The sequence below is a fragment of the Bombus vancouverensis genome, chromosome 8 (assembly GCF_051014615.1).
Source record: "Bombus vancouverensis nearcticus chromosome 8, iyBomVanc1_principal, whole genome shotgun sequence".
NCBI lineage: Eukaryota > Metazoa > Arthropoda > Insecta > Hymenoptera > Apidae > Bombus > Bombus vancouverensis.
Window position 1 is genome coordinate 6,495,732 of NC_134918.1, and position 7,598 is coordinate 6,503,329.

Genomic DNA, 7,598 nt, shown 5'->3' on the forward strand with positions numbered 1-7,598 from the left:
TTATATAACCTTATCTGTAATTATAGATCGAAATAGATGATACGGTTCAAGCTGTAATTGAAAATTTGAATTGAAATTATACGAGAAATTGAGTTAGATAGCGATATCTAATCTCAAATCTTACCTCTGACGATGCTCCATTTCGAGTGTCCATTCGCGTTCAACTTTGATAGGGATCATTTATTTTTAGACGATCAAATATTGTAGCAATGTTATACTGTTAAACTGAAAGATATACGAAACTTAATTACAAAATGCTGTTAATCGAAGTATAGATATTGGAATTTCAATTGCTCGTTATTGTAACCCATAAGAAGTTGGTCAATGTATATACTATTTACTATATACGTATATATGTATGTTAGAAATTTCTCCAGGTAACTTTTTCACGTTCAAAATTTTAGGGTAAGTGTTGTACCCTTCCTCACTGTCCACTTGCCAAAAAAACATCGCTTCATAGTAAACTCTAGCTAACTGAGCAGTCATAATCGATGCCTCATAACTAGGCGATTTCTAGTCACAGGTTATCGACTTTTCAGACATTCACTTGTGTAACCTACGGAAATTTTTATTGAGTCCTCCATTCCACCATAAATTATGGTAAGGCTAAATAATGGCGGGCTACCTGCCATTATATCGTCTTGAAAATGCATCGCCGCTGACACATATACTATGTAGAACCGATGCGTGTTATTTTTAATGATATAAACTTAGATATGGGTCATATGGAAATACAAACATTCATAAATATTTGTCAAAATATTGCTTCATCATAACCTCTTTTTGTATTAAATATAGATATTGATGTTATGTGCTATTTAAAACTGAATTGAATCCACAATTTCAACGGCCCATTAGCTCAGTTGGTTAGAGCGTCGTGCTAATAACGCGAAGGTCGTGGGTTCGATCCCCCCATGGGCCAATTTTTTTTTCCAATACCTGGCAATTTTTATACATTTAGAAAACAAATTTCATTACATTTCTTAAAAAAACCATTCATTTGTTGCTATTTTTGTCGTAAAAATTCAATAGAAAATTTTATGGTAGCAGTTCCGAGTATTCTTGCCCACAGAAACTACAAATAGACACTAACCTGATTTCTTCTTAGTTAAAACAGAAATCTTACCTCGTTCACTCACATTCACGAAAATTGATACATATATCTAAAATCATTATACTTGTTCAAAATTGATACACTAAATTTATCGAAAATTGATACGATCTTCGCACGTGACAAATTCAATTTCAACGTTCAATTTACTTTCAACAAAGTTAGACGTTGAAATTTCGCAAAACTAACGTCGGAATGTTATAAAAAATTTAAAGCAACTATTCTTGGTCAAAAGAAACATTAAAAAAACTAAAAAAGAAGTCGATCCTGCCAGGATTCGAACCTGGAATCTTCTGATCCGTAGTCAGACGCGTTATCCGTTGCGCCACAGGACCTTTTTTTTTTTTTTAAACTGTTTATTAAAACCCAATATACAATTATAAATACATTATAGTGTTCACAATAAACGGTGAATTTATATAATGGTATCTTAGGCAAAGGTACCGATACGCAACGGTACTACGTAGCCATGCTGTAATATGTGTCGACGCTTTACATTTTTCGTGTTGAGTATATCTTTTGGTTTAAGCCGCTGGAGGAGCAGAGCTTCTATGTGATTTTGTTTTTACTTGTTTTTATTGTCCTGGAAACTGGGTCGCAAAAACAGGACGCTTCGGTAGTATGTTTTTGGGTGATGTGGAATTTGGCGGGGGGGGGGGGATGAGGGGGCGGGGGAGGGGGATGTTAAATAAATAAGTTTCTTTTAAAAGAAGGAGGATTGCGAAGATTACAATGTTTGCACCTGTGTTGTGCGGGGGCAGAATTGATTTTTATCGGTTTAATAGATTTTCTTTCTTATTTTATTATGGGTTCAGTATCCACCAATATTTTTTTGAATTTTTTCTATGTTTGTCTTTGGTGTCTTTCAGGGGGAGGGCCATGTTGTATCTCCATCTAGTGTCTGCGGTCTGACCGTCTAGGTTTTCCTCGTAAAGTATAGTTTGGGTCCCTATTTTTCTCTTTATATGATAAATTATCGGGATGTTATTTTGGTCTTGTAGGTAGTTTTTTCCGTCAAGGTATGGGAAAGCTTCCGGCGGGATGTAGCCTGTTGTCAGAGTGTTTTTGTAATATGTGTCATTTGGAAATAAGCAGCTGAAGATTAAACTATTTTCTTTTATCTTTGCCGCTTGCGCGAAGTGGTTTCGTATTAGCTTTAGGATGTGACAGTCTATGCGGTGAACGTTGGCTAGGTCGTATATTATTTTGTTTTTTACGTATTTTTTGAATCCGCTGTGTTCGGATCTGTAAGTGCTCAAGCAAGCCCTGATGCATTTTCTTTCGAATATGCGAATTTTTTCCATTTGGGAGGCTGATATGTTGTACCAGATTGGGCAGCCGTAGGTTATGATCGGTCTGATTAGTGCTTGGTAGCATAGGATTTTTACTTTGTTGTCGAGATGTTTGGAGTGGAATAGTTTTTTCATTTTCCAGAATGCTTTATTGGCCTTGGTAAGTTGAATTTCGGTGTGCTGCTTGTAGTTTAATTTGTAATCTATGTTTACCCCTAAGTATTTTACGCAATTTTTGTGTGGTATGAGGGCCCCTTTGTCTGTTTTTTCTCTTATCTGAAATTTTTTGCAGTGTTCTCTTTCTATTGGGCCGATTTCACTTGACTTGGGTCTAAACAGTATGGTTTCGCATTTACTTATGTTGATTTTTAGTTTCCATGCGTGGTAATAGTCGTTTATTTTCTCAAAGAGTTCTTGGAGTTCCGTTTTTATAGTTTTGGTTTTGCGGCCTGTTACGTATATGATTAGGTCGTCTGCGAAGGCTATGGAGCGTTTATGGGTGGATGTATTGAGCTCAAAGAGGTTTAGTAAGTCGCTGTTGTAAATACTGAAAAGTAACGGGGAATTCACTGTACCTTGTTGTAGGCCGTTTTTTATGGAGAATTCTTTGCTTGATGAGTGTGAACCTTCAGTCATTACGAATGTTCTGTTTGTGATCATGTCCCAGGCTATTTTAATCAGGTGTTTAGGGAACTTTTTTTTGATCAGTTTGTAAATGAGACCTGGGATCCAGACTGTGTCGAAGGCTTTTTCGAGGTCTATTAAGCAGGCGGCAACTCGTTCTTTTGCGTTTAGAGCCCAGCAGATGTCCGACGTGAGTTTGTTTATTGCGTGAATTGTGGAGTGTTTGTGTCGGAAGCCGAATTGATTCTCTGGGATTATGTTATTTTTTGTGCAGAAGGAGGTTAGGGGGTTGTTTATGATTATTTCGAATACTTTGCTTATGTTGGGGAGGAGACTTATGGGTCGTAGGTTTGCGGGCGATGAGCCGTCTTTATCCTTTTTTGTTATAGCTATTAGTTTGGCTTTTTTCCATTTTCTGGGGAAGTATGTGTTGTTTAGAGCATTGTTGAAGAGTACTGTGTAGTACCATTTTATTTTGTTCGGTAGGCGCTTGAGTAAGATGTTTGGGATGCCGTCGAAGCCGGAGGATTTTTTGTTGTTTAGTTTGGAGAAGATTGTGTTTAGTTGATTGTAATTTGTGAAGTAGTTTATTTCTGGATCTGGTTGTTTGGGGTTGTCTGCGGTGTTTTCGTTTGAGAATGTGCAGACTGTTTTGTTTAGCGTTTTATCTAGTTTCATTTCATTTTTGAGTTTGTTTGTTTCGGCCATGATAATTCTGTTTAGTTGTTCTCGGCCCATGTGTTCGTTTTGCGTATGTATTTTGGAAAAGTGGGTGCCGATAATGTCTAGTTTTTCTGTTGTTTTAGTTATTATGAAGTTACCCTCGGTGTCTTTGATGGTGTTGTGTATCGTTATACCTGCTTCTTGGATGAGGGAGGCATTTTCTGGGGGCAATTTGAGAGGTGGGATGGGGTTTTGTTCTTTTGCTCTAAAGATTTGATTTATTTGTGGGAACATGTTTGCTGAGTCGTTTTTGGAGATGTTTTTTATTTTGTTTGTCCAGTAATGGTTTATAGAAATTGCGAATTCTTGTTTCAGTTGCGCTTTTATTCTGTGTAGTAGGAACTTTAGGAATTCTAATTCTTCTCTTTTGTCGTAAGAATAGTTAAATTTTATATTGTTTATTTTGGACAGTATGTAGCTTTTATCTCGCTGTAGATCTTTTATTTTATTGTTTATATAGGGCTCGCATGAATTTTTTTGTTTTATGATTGGCACGGATTTTTGGAGGGCGATTTGTGTGTGTTTTTCTATTTCGTCTAGGAATGAGTCGATTTGTCTGTTTGTTAGGTTGACGTTGTTGTAGATCTCTAGGTCGCAGTTTTGTTCGAGTATGTTTTGGAACTTTTTCCAGTCTGTCTTTTTGTAGTTGTACCTGGGTGTCTCGGTCTGGGTTTCGAGAGTTAGGAAGTCAGATGTGTTTTTGTTAATTTGAAATACTAGGGCGTTATGGTCACTGTCATAGGCTAAGGTTTTTAGGGTATTGTTTGGACGTAGGTTTTGGAATTTTAGTCGCGCATCTGCTAGGCATATGTCCAGGTATGAGCCTCCTTTTGGGTAAGAGGGTAGCTCGGAGCTGTACAAGTTTGTTTTGTAGTGGATGCTTTTATTGTCTAGCCAGTTTCTAATGAAGTTGCCTCTCGTGTTGTTTATTTCGTTTTTCCAGCTTGTGTGTTTTGCGTTAAGGTCTCCTGCTATTATATAGTAGTTTTCCGGTTTGTTGAGCTGCAAGAGTTCGAAGAGGTTATTGAATTCGTAGTTAAATTCTTTCTGGTTTCCGTAGGTTGCGTAGGCTGCAGTGATGAATAAATTTTCCTTATTGCTTATTTTTATTTTTATGATCGTTGTTTCTAAGGTTCTGAAACGTGTTATTTTATCAATTAGGATCGTTTTGTATTTTATAGGGTTTTTTATGAGGATCGCTGTTCCTCCTCCTTGGCTGGCGTTCGGTCTGTCGTGTCTTATCATGGAGTAGTTTTTGAAGTGTACATTGTGTCTTTTGTTTAGCTTTGTTTCTGAGATGAGTACTATATCGGGGGCTTCTTTATTTAATAGGGTTAGCATACTGTATCTTTTTTGGTTTGAAATTAAAGAGTTAGCATTTATTGCGATTATTTTCAGATGTTTTAGGTTAAATTTATTTGTCTTTTGCTGTGATGGTTGGTTTGGCGTGTTTTGGTTATTCGTCGTCTGTACTAGTGAAAGTGCTGAAGATGGCGTCGATCCTTTCTTCGTGTGTTAATAGAGTGTTTTTTATTTCGTTTAGTTGCATTTGTTGTTCTTTTAACGCTTGGAGGATACCTTTTTTAAAGTCTTCGATAACGTTTATAATGTTTAGATGGGGGGAGTTATCGATTGTGATTGGGCTTTGGCTTGAGCGCGGATCTAAGTTTGCTGATTGTGGGGAGATTTTGGTTGTTTGATTTAGTGTTGTTTGCTGCTTCACTACGTCAGAGAACTTTAGTTCTGGGACGTATTTGCGGCTTATTTGGGCAATTCGTTGTGTCTTTGCTTCTTTGTCTTTTTTTATTTTATCTGCTACCTTTTTACGGAGCTCTGCGAGTTTGGGGCAACCTTTGTATGACGCGGGGTGTCCATAGTTTTTGCAGTTGACGCAGAATATTTTGTCTTTGGTTACTGCGTTTTCCTTTTTTATTGTGCAGTCGCCTGGGCCATGGGGCTCACTGCATTTAACACAGCGGTAGTTTAGGTTGCAGTTTTGCGCTGTGTGGCCTATTCGCTGGCATTTGTGGCACTGAGTTATGTCATCCTTTTTTTTTATTATTTTTTCCCATTTTATCTTGTAGTAGTTAAAGTAGTTTATTTTTAGAAGGTTGCTTGTATTACTGTTGGGGGATAGCTGTATTATGTAGATTGGGAGCAATATATTGTTCTCCCTTGATCTTTTTGTCGTGAATCGTGTGACTTTTGTGAATTTTACGTCGTCTATTTGCAAGGCTTGTAGGTCTGTGAGTATTTCTGTTTCGGTGTAGCTATTGTCTAAGCCTTTTAACAAGTATGTATGGTGTTTCTCTGTTTTGGGTGTGTACGTGTAAAAGGTTGTGTTAGCTGAGAGGAGTATTTGTTTTGCTTTGTGGAAATCGGGTAGGTTTCGGAGGTAGAGTGCATGTTTACCTGCGTGTATTCTTTTAATATGGAACTGATTGATGCCCGCTACTTTCTCTATGAGCGTTACCGTGTCCTTGGGGTCTTGTAGGAGTATGTTTATGGGTGGTGGCCTGTTGTCTTTTGTGGTGGGTGGGGTGCTCGTGCGTTCCTCCGCGGAGCATCCGGTGGGGCGTCCGTCCGGTGCTCGGTCCCCCCTTGGCGATGCTGGTGGCGCTGGGCCTCCTGGGTTGTGCGATGGGGTCTGTCGCCCCTGCAGTGTTGATTGTTTTGGTGGTATGGTGGGACTGTGTTTTCCTATTTTGCCTCTTAATGTTTCGTTTTTTTTTTTTATTTGTTCTAGCGTTGAGCTCGAAGTAGAGTAGTTTGATGGTCCCGGTTGTGGATGAGGCTCTGGTTCAGATTCTAGTATACTGAATCTGTTTTTTGTTATGATTGCTGGAGGCGAGGTTGCTCTTACGGGCTTCATGTTTTTCATTTCTTTGGCCTTTTCTTCTTGGCTGGAGTGATAATCTACAACTGTGTTTCCTAGGATGTTTACTAGTCTTTTCGTCCTGGCAACCAGGTTTGGTTGTGGGTTGAGTTTCCGCGTCTTTTGAGCGGAAAGTCTTAAATTATTCTTGATTTTGTTGGCCGTTTTTTGTGTGATTATTTTTCTCTTAATGGCTTTTTTTATTGGGTCCACGGTGGGTTCCGTTTCGTTGCTTTTGGCTTCATTATCGGTAACTTCTATCTTTTTATACAATTTTATTTTGTCTTATCTTATTTTATTTTCTTTTTGTTCTTATTTGTATTTATGGAGATGATGACGATGCAGTATTTTTCACTATTTTGTCACTATTTTGTCACTTGATCCTTCTATTTTAGTGGATGTTAGTCTACTCTGACGCGCGCTCCGAGGGGTCCGTCCCGCTCGGTGGTCAACAGTCGACTCGCGCCACAGGACCGCGCGGTTCTCGAATTTACAATTTCTAGTTCGCTGATTCCTGGCGAATGCTTTAGGCTAAGTACTTACGAAACGTTCCTTTCTAACATTTAACCTCGCTGGCATCAGGAAATATACGACCCGATAAATTATCAGCGTAATAAGAGAAACTATTTCCGCTTTGAAGATTTAATAGCAATTGTTAAGAGCTTTATGATCAAAGAACACGACATTGTCTATGGATGTTCCGTAAATTGCGTTTTAAATATATACTGTTATAGCGTCTCTTTTACCACGTAATAATTAACTTCTAGCGACATCATCATCACACAGTTGAAGTTAAACCATAGAATGGTGCACATGTACGAACGAAACCCTGCTTCACTCTTATAATTTCGTTGTTTGTTAATGTTTTCTTTCAACAAAAAAATACCATAATATTACTTGAATATATTCTTTCCAATTAAACAATGAAACTCGAACTTACTGTTGGCTTTAATCGCACCTAGGAATATGCTCC

At 38.1% G+C, this 7,598-nt stretch overlaps 2 non-coding genes across 2 annotated transcripts; one reads left to right on the forward strand and one right to left on the reverse strand.

Moving 5' to 3' along the window:
• Positions 1-848: 848 nt before the first annotated feature.
• TRNAI-AAU (transfer RNA isoleucine (anticodon AAU)) lies at positions 849-922 on the forward strand. The gene has a single exon. It is a non-coding gene; the product is annotated as a tRNA-Ile (tRNA).
• Positions 923-1,373: 451 nt separating this feature from the next.
• On the reverse strand, positions 1,374-1,446 carry TRNAR-ACG (transfer RNA arginine (anticodon ACG)). The gene has a single exon. It is a non-coding gene; the product is annotated as a tRNA-Arg (tRNA).
• Between the last annotated feature and the right edge of the window lie 6,152 nt (positions 1,447-7,598).